The sequence below is a fragment of the Fundulus heteroclitus genome, chromosome 12 (genome assembly GCF_011125445.2).
Source record: "Fundulus heteroclitus isolate FHET01 chromosome 12, MU-UCD_Fhet_4.1, whole genome shotgun sequence".
Classification (NCBI taxonomy): Eukaryota; Metazoa; Chordata; class Actinopteri; order Cyprinodontiformes; family Fundulidae; genus Fundulus; species Fundulus heteroclitus.
Window position 1 is genome coordinate 47,432,325 of NC_046372.1, and position 14,447 is coordinate 47,446,771.

The window sequence follows — 14,447 nt, forward strand, 5'->3', positions numbered from 1 at the left end:
GGTGATGCAAAAGTTTCTTGCAATCATAAGTGTTATATATTGGGAAATGTTGGGAACGGAACTATGTTTAAGTGTTGTTGCCTCACCGGGGACCTGTTTTACTGTGGCACCTCACAGGTTGTACTGTTCAGTGTGTTGGGCGACTTTTCTTAAGTAAAATAACAACCAAGCAAGTTCCCTGCCTCCGTGTGGATTAATTGGATTTACACCTACACACTCGGTTACTACACTGGCGACGAGGATTAAAACTGTGAAGCAGACAGGAATTTTAAAACGGAGAAATGCACTCTTAAGCCATGTCAACTGTCGGGACGCTCAGTGAGTATGTGGAGGCTGACGGGGATTGGGTGGAATATGTCGACAGACTGCAGCACTTTTTCGTGGCAAATGACATAAATGACCAGTCAAAACAACGGTCAATTCTTCTCAGTGTATGCGGTGCCAAGACCTACAAACTGATCCGTAACCTGGCGTCACCACGGAAACCGGGAGAGTTAAGCTTCCAGGACATAGTTAAGCTAGTGCAAGACCACCATAAACCCAAGCCGTCAGTGATTGTGCAGCGTTTTAAATTCCACACGCATTCACGCAAGCAGGGAGTGTCAGTGCCTGCATTTGTGGCGGAACTCAAAGCTTTATCACAGCACTGTGAGTTTGGAGATGTCCTGAATGACATGTTGCGCGACAGATTAGTCTGTGGAATTAATGACAACAGTATTCAACGTCGGTTGTTGAGTGAAGCCAAGCTCACTTACAAAAAAGCGCTGGAGATCGCCCAGGCAATGGAAACCGCAGCAAATAACACCAACGATATTCAACAGGCAAGGGGTGGAGCGCCGCAATCTGACGCTGTGCATCACATGACCAAAGAAAAGAAGGGTAAGCAGCAAAAGTCCGTGGAGTGCTACCGTTGTGGGGGCCCACACTTTGCAATTGACTGTGGTTTCAAAGACTGTGTGTCACAACTGTGACAGAAGAGGGGTCACATAGCCAAAAAAAGACGGAATGGGGTGGAAAGCAAAACAAGTCTGCACATCACCTGCAAGAAGAGGAGGAGCCCCAGGGAGAGGAAGAGTCTTCTTATAACATGTTCAATCTTCATGCAATCAGCCAGCCCAGGGCAGAGCCCATCTACGCTACACTGAAGGTGAATGGTGCTGATCTGAAAATGCAAGTGGACATGACAGGGCTTCATTGTCTGTGCTGAGTGAAAACACATATCACCAACTTTAGAAAGCAACAAAAGCACCTGTTTTAAAAAAGTCGGACGTAAAACTGAGAACATGCACGGGTGAGTGCATTTCCATCATTGTAGCAATTGAGGTTGACATTGATTATGAAGGACAGAAAGCGGCAGTGAAGCTGTTAGTGCTCCAGGGGGAGGGGCCTAGTCTGCTGGGTCGTGATATCCTACAGAAAATTCGCTTACAGTGGGGGAACATCTGGGGAGAAGTGAAACACATGACAGCAGTGCAAGACATAATTGCCAAGTACTCAGATGTTTTCAAGGATGAGCTGGGCACCCTTCGTGGCACCACAGTGAAATTGCCCATGAAACCCAAGGCTCAACCTCAGTTTTACAAACCACGTCCAGTGCCATACGCCATGAGGGTTAAAGTGGAGGCGGAGTTAGAGCGGCTGCAGCAAGCGGGGGTGATCGAGCTGGTGGAATTCTCCAACTGGGCCGCGCCCATAGTACCGGTGATGAAGGAAGATGGTGGAGTGCGAATCTGTGGGGATTACAAACTGACAATTAACCAGGCTTCCCAACTCAACACATACCCTCTACCTCGAGTGGAGGATTTGTTTGCAACGTTAGCGGGCGGCCAGACATTCACCAAGCTGGATATGAGTCATGCGTACCAACAGCTTCTGCTAGATGAGGAATCAAAACAATATGTGGCCATTAACACGCATAAAGGGCTGTTAAAGTACAACCGCCAGGCATTTGGTGTCGCATCCAGCCCAGGTATTTTCCAACGCACGATGGACAACCTGTTTCAGAACCTCCCGCATGTAGCAGTGTACCTGGATGACATTTTGGTCACAGGAAGTAAGGAGGAGGAACATATGCGGAAACTTGACCAGGTACTGAGGAGACTGTCTGAGGCGGGACTGCGCCTCAAGCGTAGTAAGTGCGTTTTCCAAGTTCAAAGTGTCACATACCGGATTTCGGCTCAAGGTCTGTCCCGAAGTGGAAGAGAAGGTGCGGGCGAAAAAGGAGGCCCCGAGCCCGAAGAATGTAGCAGAGCTCAGGTCCTTCCTGGGGTTAGTCAACTATTATGGTAAATTCTTACCTGATCCCTCCACGGTACTGGCCCCGCTCTACAAGCTGCTGCACAAAGACAGTTCGTGGAAATGGCAGCAGGCCCAAGAAGAGGCATTCCAGCAGGTAAAGAGACTGTTGCATTCAGACCGACTGCTGGATCACTTTGACCCAGCTAAGGAGGTCGTCCTGTCTTGCGACGCGTCCCCTTACGGCGTGGGGGCGGTCCTTTCACACCGAATGGAGGATGGAACTGAAAAGCCCATTAGCTATGTATCACGCACACTGACCATAGCAGAAAAAGGGTACTCACAACTCGAGAAAGAGGGACTGGCGGTAGTATTCGCTGTGAGACGGTTTCACCAATACCTGTATGGTCGCCGTTTTGCAATTTTCACAGACCACAAGCCCTTGATGGGGCTGTTCAGTGAGTTAAAAGGCATTCCCCCCCATGGCATCTGCAAGAATCCAGTGGTGGGCACTGACCCTGTCAGCATACCAGTATCACATAGTGTATAGGGCAGGTAGGGAAAATGGAAATGCTGATGCTTTCAGTCGCTTACCACTCCCTGACACTCCAGGCCACACTGTTTTCCCACCAGAGACAGTTTCTCTGATGGACAGACGGGCAAACACCCCAGTGACCGCAAAGCAGATCAAAACATGGACTGAGAGGGATCCGGTGTTATCAAAAGTAAAGAGGTGGGTGATGCAGGGCTGGCCAGTGGCAGTCAGAGAGGAGAGATTCAAGCCATATGCTAAGCGCAAGTCAGAACTGAGTGTTCTGGATGGCTGTATCCTCTGGGGCTCCAGAGTGATCGTCCCCCTACCAGGGCAGGCACAGGTGATGGATGCCCTGCACGATGCCCATGTTTCTCGAATGAAAAGCATGGCCAGGTCATTTGTGTGGTAGCCTGGGATGGACAGTGCTTTAGAAGAGAGGGTCAGGAAATGTTCACTATGCCAAAGCAACCAGAAGATGCCGGCGGCAGCCTCACTGCACCCGTGGCAGTGGCCTGGCAGTGCTTGGTCCAGGCCTCACCTGGATTTTGCAGGTCCGTTTATGGGCCAGACCTTCCTGGTGCTGGTGGATGCACATTCAAAATGGCTTGATGCACACCTCATGTCAAAGATGACAGCGGCCGGCACCGCTGATAAGCTCAGAAGCATCTTTGCCATACACGGCTTACCAGACACCGTGGTGACAGACAATGGTCCCACTTTCACCAGTGATGATTTCAAAGAGTTTATGGAGAAAAATGGGATCAGACATGTCTGCTCCCTATCACCCCGCTTCAAATGGACTAGCTGAGCGAGCTGTGGAAACGCTGAAAGATGGATTGAGAAAAATGACAGGAATATATTGTTATATATTGGGAAATATTGGGGACTGAACTATGTTTAAGTGTTGTTGCCTCTTCAAGGCTTGAAGTAGGGTTTAAATCAACAGGATCAACACTTCAATTCAACTGGTATATTTGACGAGTTTTGATGGTCCCCTTGGCATTACCTTTATCTCTTTCTATAGATTCTCTTTCTCATTCAATTCAGGACTTTCCATATGCCTTATCATCTAGGTCTATATTGAAAAACCTACAGTAAAGTAATGAAATGTTGATTCTGGATGTAGTGTAGGAATTCCTTCAATATAAACCAAAGGAAATTTTGCCAGAAGCTGGAAAAAAACTTTAAAATATTTCCTTGAGCTACTACGTGAGGGGTGAAAATACTCTCGTTTTTTAATCTAAACATTTTAGCCTAAAATATTTTAGCCTAAATATTTTAGGCTAAAATGAGTAAACACTACTGATGGATTTTAGGGTAAACTAAATAGAGCAGTGTTACATGTCAATGTTTCTTCCTTTTTTATATAGTGTCCTGTCTGGCAATGTGGCAATAAGAGTTGTTGTCTTAATGCTAAAAAGAGCCCAACAGATTTTACTCTCACAAGTGGAACATTATCGTTTTTGCCACAGTGCTCTGCTTGATTTATATATGTAAATAGTTTTTGTCAAGATTCTTGTCAGCCAGTCCGCTCTTCCTATTCGCCATCCGTCCAACCCTTTTCCAAAGGCGGAGGATTCCATCAACATTACTATGGTGCCCGATACATATGACTTACGTCTGGTTTTTAGTAAAAGTAAGGCCAGTTCCCTACCCCCGTATCGCCCCTACGATTGCGCCATCGACCTTTTACCTGGTGCTCCTTTACACACCAGCTGACTCTATAACATCTCGAGGTCGGAACATCAGGCGCTCGAAAAATACATAGGAGAGTCCTTCGCTGCAGGGTTAATTCGTCCTTCCTCCTCTCCACTTGTCGCAGGGTTTTTCTTTGTAAGCAAGAAAGATGGATCCCTCCGTCCGTGTATTGACTACCGAGGGCTAAATCAGATCACTATTAAAAATAAGTATCCTCTTCCTCTCTTGTCCTCTGCCTTAGAACCTGTCTAGGATTTGGTAATTTTCACCAAACTTGACCTGCCCAATGCTTATCACCTGGTCCGAATCCATCAGAGGGATGAGTGGAAGACGGCTTTCAAGACTCCCCTTGGCCATCTCGTCATGCCTTTTGGGCTTTGTAATGCCCCGTCTGTCTTTTAGGCCCTTGTGAACGATGTCCTTTGGGACTTTGTGAATGTTTTTGTTTTCCTCTATTTAGACGACATTTTGATTTACTCTTGAGATCCCATCCAGCAACGTCTAGTTTTGCAACTCCTGCTCGAGAACCGCCTGTTTGTGAAAGCCGAGAAATGGAAATTTTACAAGCCCTCTGTCTCGTTTCTCGGACTTATTTTAGAAGGCGGACAAGTCAGATCTGACCCAAGTAAGATCAAGGCCGTTGTAGAGTGGCCGACCCCTGACTCTAGAAAGCAGTTGCAGCGCTTTTTAGGATTTGCTAACTTCTACAGGAGGTTCATCAGAAACTATAGCCAGATCTGCCTTCCACCTGTACCTTTGGAGCTCTCCGTTGGGACTTGGAGGATCGCATACACCAGGCCTTACAGCTAGATCCGGATCCTGGTACCGGGCCAGCCAGATTAACCTATGTCCCCAGATCCGTTCGTCCTGATGTTCTGTGCTGGTGCCATGACTCGAAGTTTTCGGCGCACCCTGGAATCTACAGAACCCAGTCACAGGTCTCTCATCAGTTTTGGTGGCCCTCATGGAGTAAAGATGCCCGTGAATACGTCCGTGCCTTTCCTGTCTGTGCCCAGAACAAACCCTCCAATCAACCTCCTACTGCCCCTCCAAACGCCCCTGGTCTTACATTGCTGTAGACTTCGTTACTGGACTCCCTTCCTCACAGGGCATGACAACAATGCTGACAGTAGTCGACCGGTTCTCTAAGTCCTGCCAGCTCATCCCCATCCGTAAGCTGCCCCACAAACTGCCCAACTTCTCAAATCGGGAATGCAGTATGATGTGTTTTACTGAGACGTGGCTCAGGATCATATCCCTGACTCCAAAGTCTATCTGCTGGGCAATAGGAGCAGACAGATTTAAAGAGCAGCATTAAAAGAAAAAGAGTTAGATTGGCAGTGCCTGTCAACAACAGATGGTGTCAACCAGCACACATTACTGTGAAGTGTCATCTGAAGTGCACACATTGAACTATTGGCAGTAATATTTCATCCATATTATTTGCAAGGGTTGTTTTGGTGGTTGTTTACATTCCACCCAAGCTGTTGCCAACAATGTATGTGATGTCATCAGTAGTTGTTGCCAGGATACAAATACAATACCCCAATTATTTTGTGGCAACATCTGGTGATTTTAATCATGGCTCACTCTCTTCTACACTGCCAATAGTTTGTCAGCTGCTAAACCAGAGAAAACAACACATTGGATTTGTTTTACACAAATGTCAAGGATTCATATATTCCCAAATCAAGACCTCCTTTGGGTAAATCAGATCGCAACCTTGTTTTTCCTTTGTTCAGATTATAAATCCCTTGTCAAGACACTACCTGTAACAAAAATGGCTGCGAGAAACTGGTCACAGGAAGCTGAAGAAGTCCTACAGGGTTGTTTTGAAACTTTTTTTCAAAACAACCCTGTGGGCTTGTTTTCAGCTGTGCAGAGCAGCTCTGTGGGATTCTGCAGCACCTCTTGAATCTAAGTTTGACCCAAGAGAAGGTACCGGTACCAAAAAAATACTCACCTATCACTTATAAATGACGACTACATGTCATGTTTTGTGATGAACCCAAACACAACCACGCACAGAGTTCGGTTTTGTGAGTTTATTGAAGATGATGAATTGTAGAAGATGAAGACCAGAGTTCAGACCAGACGGAGGCAGGAGGCTGTTAGTGGCTGGGGCTGGCAAGCTGGACGGAGCCAGAGCATGGAGGCAGCAGGACCAGCAACACGGCAGAATGGAGACTTGAGAACCAGAACTTGACAGCAGCACAGCAGGGTGGAAACTAGGAACCAGAACTTGACAGCAGCACGGCAGAGTGGAGACTTGGAACCAGAACTAGCCCAGCAGTATTACCGGAGTGAGATCAGAACCAAAACCACAGCAGGCAGGCGGAGATGAAGGGACTTCAGGCTGGACGAGAACTGGATGAGGTGGGCAGCAGTAACAGAAGTTAGCAGAGGTAAACAGTACAATCTGACAGGGAAGAGCTAACTGAGGGAGGTTTAAATAGTAGTGATGACAGGTGGAAAGAGTCCTGGCTTGATTAGTGGCTGACAGGTGTAGATGATTAGTGGAGCATGGGATCTGGAGCAGTATGGGAGGCTGAGAGTGCCCTGAAATGTCAAGCTGCACCATGACACTACAGACCAGTTGCCCAGACATCCCACATCATGAAGTACCTGGAGAGACTCCTGTTGGCCCACCTGGGTAAGCAAATGAACACATATCAGGACCCCCTGCAGTTTGCTTGTCACCGTGGGGTTGGAGCTGAAGACACCATCATACACTTGACACTGTCTCTCTCCCTCCCCCGTTCAGGACCTAAAAGCTACACCATCATAGCATCTCCAGACCTTCTGTGTTACAATAACGCACAGTCTACTGTGTATTTAGCTAAATAATATATATATATATATATATATATATATATATATATATATATATATATATATATATATATATATATATATATATATATATGTGTGCTGTCAGTTAAACGCGTTATTAACGGCGTTAACGCAAACCCATTTTAACGGCGACAATTTTTTTGTCGCCGCTCGTCAAAACACACACACCGTTCCCTAATGTTTTTTTCCCCCGCCGCGCTCTCCGGACTGTGTTTCTTTTACCCTCGGCGCTTTCCGTAGTTTCAAGAGTGCTAGAAAACTGTAGCAAAACACACCCGCCCCGAAGGGTTTCTTTTACCCTCGGACACATGCAACTTTGGGCTTATTTTTTCTAAAAGCGCTTCTAAATTTCATGAGTCACGGGTTGCGGGTTTTTTTGGGCACGTTTCTGAAAGTGAAATCGCTTATTTGGGCTCTAAAATAAGTGATGAAACAGCGGTTATTATGAGACCTGCCTGCATTACATTTGAGTGTATCCAGCTGAAATATCCCTCCGCCATAGGAGCCGACGGTAGTAAAGGCAGACAGAGCAACTCTGCACGTATTTTCTGCAGTTTACGGGGCAATAACCGGTGATAACTGCTGAAAGTAGATTACATGGTGCAGATCACTATTTTATCAGACATTGATTCTGAAGATGAGCTTTTACACATTGATAAAATTGCAGAAACCCCAACCCATAAACCGTACTTTAATGCTTCGTAATTTGTTTTCTCTGTATTTGACAAACTAAGGCTGAATCACGTTGCCAAACGAAGGACCTGGAGTTACTAAACAGTCTCATTCAGGGTACTAAGCCCCTGCCCAGTTGCAAGCAAAGTGTAAGACTGGAATGACCTGTAATGTTGTTGGTGTGAAAGCTCAGAATTAGATGTGTGAGAGAGAGAGTGAAGAAATGAACAAAACTTATGACTTTATTGAAATGTACAATTTTTATTAATTTATATGTTTATGCATAACACCGTGTCTAGCTTTGTTTAAGAGGCAAAAAAATATATATATCGGCATGAAAACAGGTATTTATTTACACATTTGTTTACACACTGTGTAAACATCAGGGCGTCATGATTAGTCATTTAGCGATTATAGTCCAGAGTTTAACATTTGGCACCAGGATGTTTTCATTCCAATTCTGAAAAGTGCTTGAAAAAAAAAAAGTTTGTACAAGCATGTATTTTATTAGTGTCATTTATTGCAAAATTGCACATTAAAATGCCCAAACAGGCTATTACACTTTCAGAAATAAAAGGATAAAATATGCGATTAATCTCGAGTTAACTATAGACATTATGCGATTAAAATTTTTAATCGTTTGACAGCACTAATTCCAAGTCAAATTCCTTGTAAGTGCATACCTACTTGGCAATAAACTTGATTCTGATACACCTGCTTCAACAAACACAAATGTCATCTAGACAAAGCAGGCAACCCTAACCCAGAAACTCCAGAAAACTCAGGTGGAGACCTCAACAATTGCCTGGATCAATGAGTACCTGACAAACAGACCACAGTTTGTGAGTTTGAAGTATTATGTCTCTAAACAGGTAGTCAGCAGCACAGGAGCGCCACAGGGGACTGTACTCTCAGCACTCATTTTCACTCTGTACACTTCAGACTTCTAGCACAAGTCTGACTACTGTCATCTACAGAAATACTCAGATGACTCTGCAGTTGCTGGGTGCATCAGAGATAGACAAGAGAATTAGTACAGAGAGCAGGTAGGCCACTTTGTGGCATGGTGTGCAATTATTTCAACTTCAATGTTGTCATGATTTATCTTACATGAACCCGGATAGAGCACACACACACACAGAGCTTGTTTTGAGAATTTATTGCAAGTTGTGGGTAGTGGATGCTGAGAACCAGAGTCACTTACTGGACGGGAGTTGAAGGGTGTAGGAGCTGGCTGACTGGATCGGACTGGAGATGACAGACTGGATCTGGAGTCCGACTGCTAAAGCCCTGTGATGGACCAGCGACTGAGTTCCTTGGACGCTGGGGCTACAGAAGTTCCAAACGGAGCACAACAGAGTTCCTTGGGCGCCGATGCTGCAGTAAATCCCACAGGGCAACAGAGAGAAGTCCGGGAGGCGCTTGGCTGCTGCAGAACCAGGACTGCAGACTACTGGACAACGAAGATGAAGGAGCAAAACTCCAGCAGTGCAGCATAACAGGTACTTATCTTGGCAGACGAGAAGCAAGACGTGACAGACGAGAACTGGACTTGACAGGCTTGGAGATAAAGGAGACTGAAGCAAACTGGACTTGACAGGCTTTGCGTTGAGGAAGACTGCAGACGAGCTGGCGACGAGGAACAAACTATGGTGAGTTTTATAGCCAGGTGAGCAGGTGGAGCCAGTCATGGTTAATTGCAGCCTGACAGGTATGCCTAATTAGGACTGCACTGGAGGAGAAGGAGCCAGGAAATGTTCAGGGTGCAGCCAGCCAGGCACTCTGTTTAACTTTTGCCAGTCGCAAAAGTTAAACAGACTGAACTCATTAAGAAGCAACAAGAGCTATTAAAGACGAACTTCAAGGCAGAAGTCGTGAATACGCAGCTCGACAGTGTGCACTCAAAGCCACAAGGGGGAGTCAGAGTCAAACAAAACAAATGGCAGCCGAATCAGACGTTTAAAAAAACCCGACCCTGCACAAGGTGAGGAGACGCAAAAGGTCACGCATTTCTCCAATGTCCAGCAAGAGAAGTCATATGCAATAACTGCAAAAAGAAAGGACATTTTGCAAGGGTGTGCAAATCAAAGAAAGTGCATGAAGTACATGTGGCAGCAGTCTCAGAAGATGCATCTTCAGAGGAGATTGCATTTTTAGGAACATTGTCAAGTGATTCTGCAGACAGTCCATGGATGACAGAAATAAAAATTTACAATAAGAGTGCAGCGTTTAAAATTGACACTGGTGCTGATGTGACTGCAGTCCCAACACATATGTATGAGAAGGGACAGTACAGTGAACTACAGAACACTAAAAAAGTGCTCATGGGGCCAGGTAGATCACAACTAAAGGTAAAAGGAAAATTCACAGCTACTTTGCAAAGAAAAGACAAACACGTAATGGAAGACATTTATGTGGTTGAAGGACTAAATACACCTTTGCTCCGTAGGCAAGCAGTGATAGCACTTCAACTAGTTGCAAGGCTTGATGTAACTACTTTGGACTCTAAAGAGACTATTAAAAAGGAGTTTCCAGAGCTCTTTTCAGGACTAGGCACAATGAAAGGAGAATACAACATCGTTCTCAAACCTGGAGCACAACCATTTTCAGTTTCAACACCCAGGCGTATCTCTCTCCCTCTACTGCCAAAAGTAAAAGAGGAGCTAAATCAAATGGAGCAACAAGGAGTCATCTCCAAGGTGGAGCAACCTACAGAATGGTGTGCACCTATGGTGGTGGTTCCAAAGCGCACAAGTGAACGTGTTAGCCTAGAACTGGTTCGGGGGCAATTGAATGCCCAGGTTAGGGCAGCATGGTCGGTGTAAATGGTAAACTTAATACCCTCTACAAAGTATCTCCATTTTTCTACTGCCCAAACAACTACCAAGCATTCCTTCTCTGAGGTAGAGTAGTTATGTTCTGCTCCCTTTAATGATCTTGAAGCAAAAGCAATAACCTTTTCTCCATCAGGAGTTGGTTGGACTAGGACGGCCCCCAGACCAACATCACTGGCGTCTGTATGGATTTCGAAAGGTAACTCGAAATCTGGCTGTCCTAATATGGGTGATTCACCCAAAGCTTTTTTCAGCATTATGAAAGCACGCTGGCAGTCCACTGTCCAGTCCCACTTAGCATCTTTTTTAAGCAGTTGATAGAGAGGTGTAGCTATTTCTGCAAAGTGTGAAATAAACTTGTGGTACCAGCCTACCATCCCAAGGAATCTCTGAAGAGTTTTCTGGTTAGTCGGAGTCGGATAAACAGTAATGGCATGTTTTTTTTTTCTGGATCCACTTGAACACCTTCCGCTGATACACTGTGTCCCAGAAACTTGAGTTCTTTCTGTAAAAAGTTACATTTTTTAAGGTTGAGGGACAAATTAGCGCAGTGGAGCTTTGCGAATACCATGTCCATGTCCTTCAAGTGTTGCTCAGCAGAGGCTGAGAAAACAATCACATCCTCGATGTACACACAGCAGATCTTTCCCCGTAGATCTCCTAAAACTTTCTCCATTAAACGTTGAAAGGAGGCACCAGCGTTTTTTAATCCGAATGGCATGCACTTAAATTGATAAAAACGGAATGGGGTTATAACAGCAGTTTTTGCTTTGCTATCCTCTGCCACTGTCATCTGCCAATATCCAGACTTCAAATCCAGGGTGCTGAAAATGTTTGCTCCTGTCATCGACTCCAATAACTCATGGATGATGGGCATGGGATACGCATCTTGTAGAGTTTTAGTGTTCAAAGCTCTGTAATCCACACAAAATCGAAAATATTGGTCTGGCTTAGGAACAAGGACAACTGGAGATCCCCATGAAGATTGAGATGGCTCTCTGATATCATCTTTGAGCATTGCTTCAATCTGTTCTTTTATTATTTGTCGCTTGAAAGGAGACACCCGGTAAGCTCTACAGCGAATGGGTATTTCATCTGTGGTTATTATTCTGTGCTCTTCCACAGATGTTCTACCCAAAATCCCTGAGCATACAGATGGCCAGGCCTTCAAAAGGTTCTGGACTTCTGGCGGATGTCGTGTCTGTGATAAATACGACTCTATGTTAGGTATGTTGTCCTCTTCCCTTGGCAGAGCCAGGATCAGATAAAGTGAAGAAGGACTAGCATGCACAGGTGATGTGGCATCGGCTGAAGATGAAAAAGGATAAAAGGTATAACCCTTTGGTCCATTTACCCCGTAGGTGTGGTCACCTAGGTTGATAATGGCAGAAGTTTTGGTCAAAAAGTCGAGACCTAGGATGACGGGAAAGGTGAGGTTGTTATCCTCCACCACAAAGGTCTCTGAGACCACATCATCTCATGCCAACCATAAATGATTGTTGCTTTCCCCAAAGCACTATAGGTTTTGCCATTGGCAAGTGCAAACTTCTGGTTGTCAGCAGGCTTCAAAAGTTCACCTTCTCGTGCAATTATTTTCCACTGACTATGTCTCATCAGGGAATAGGTGCAAGCTGTATCCAGTACAGCGTTATACATCCTGCCGCGCACCTCTATGGGAACATGAAGGAGGGAGGAAGCAGGCCCTCGCTGAACAACAGATACAGAGTCGGCTGCCTTTCTGGGATTCCCCTTAGGTCTTGCTGGGCCTTTTCCTTTGGCTTTGTGCTGATCCACTTTCCCCCAGTAGATTTTAACACCAGCACAGTCTTTTTCAACCTGGGATCCCACCTTTATTAGTTGATCCATAGAGTTGACTGTGCCTCGCAGGAAGCCTGCTATCTTCGGATTGCAGTTGTTTAAAATCCTCCTCACAAGTTCTGTCTCACTGATGTCTGGCTTCCATCTTAGACACAGTGCTTGATACTCAAAGGCGAAATCTCTCAGGCATTGCTCTGGCAACTGGACCACGTCTCTTAACTTCTCTCCCACCTCTGTCAGATAGTCTGGAGGTAGAAAGGCAGTGAAAAAGGCATTTTTAAATTAAATCCAGTTGTGTATCTTGTTTTTAGCCACACTCCACCAGTACCGAGCAGATCCTTTTAAGACAGCTGTTAAGGCTCCCAATAATTCAGGGTCAGACAGGGGCCTTACTGTTAGAAATGTCTTACACTGATCAATGAAATTTAAGACATAAGAAACCTCTCTTGCACCCTCAAATGTAGGGTACTCCATGTGCACAGGGGGTTTGGAATAAACTACAGATGTTCTGCTTGACGTAGGACCTGTTAGGTGGGAGGCCGATGCCGGGAGGTCTACGAACCCATAGTTTGTTGATGGCATGACTGGAACTGCTCCTGGAGGAATGTAGTTCGATCCATCCTTGGGGGGTGTGAAGGTCCAAGGCTTCCTTGTGGTGCTCTTTGAACCGGTAGGGCTAAAGGTGGAGACGATGTTCCAGGGACAGTATGTTTCATGGTAGAGTAGAGATGGTCAGATGGCACAGTGAGACTTGGTCTGACACTATCAAGGGAATGTACAGCTGTAAAGAGTCTGGCGCGCTTCAACCTCTCTATCTCAGCCTTCCACTTCTCATCTCGTCACAGCAAACAGTCTACTACCTTAGTTTCCCACTCCTGAAAGGCTGTGTTCATATATTGTTTCAGGGCCTCAACATTTTTATCTATATATGCCCTGATGTTTTGCTCCCTATTCAAAGCACTGTCTACCGACGCCCGGAAATCTTCTTCTAGTGAGCCAATCCTAACCCCCATGTTGGTTAAATCATTCCTAAACCCATTGATGTCTGACATATTAAGGTTTTCTTCCTGGTCCTCTTCTCTGTCTTCAACTTCATTATCTGATATGTAAAGTGAGCTAATCAGAGAAGTTATTTCCTCCACAGGATTTCTCCTTGTAACCCAGGCTTCTCCCCCTCTGTTGCTAATTGCCTCTTCCTGATCTACAAAAAGACCTGCTCCTTTTTCTTCTTCATCATGACCACTATCTCTTTCCTCAGCAGGTTGTGATTGAGAAGTGATGTTATCCATCTTGGAAAACAAACAAACACTCAAAACAAATAATCAAATCTACGACAGGATTCTCTTAAGGGTATCCTCTAATATAGCACAAAACCTGAAATTATATTATCCTGGGCCCCATACTGGCCACCATTTTGTAACATTCATGCTTGATTAAAAGCAGAATTTACAATATGACGGGGATCTGTCACAGGAAATCAGGTAAAAAATGCCACACCATTAATTTGAAAATAAAGTGATTAACTAGACACTCATTAAGAATTTTGTTGATTTTTAACCACAATTATTTATTAAAAAACGTCATAATAATACTAAATAATGATGGTTATATGGATAAATAGCTCAATAACAAAAAAAATCCTTCCAAAAGTAATTATGTTTAATTCCAAACACTTATTTGACTCAGCAAAGCAACTCAAAAAAATAAAAATCCAAAATTTTCCGATCCTTTTATCTTTAAGAATAAAGTCCGTAACGGAGTTCCATATGCTCCAAAACCAAAACAAAAACCTTGGAATATGT

General features: G+C 44.9%; 1 pseudogene; it reads left to right on the forward strand.

Annotated features, from left to right (window-relative positions):
- The first annotated feature begins 296 nt into the window (after positions 1-296).
- Positions 297-3,660, forward strand: LOC105920576 (annotated as a pseudogene).
- The last annotated feature ends 10,787 nt before the right edge of the window (positions 3,661-14,447 follow it).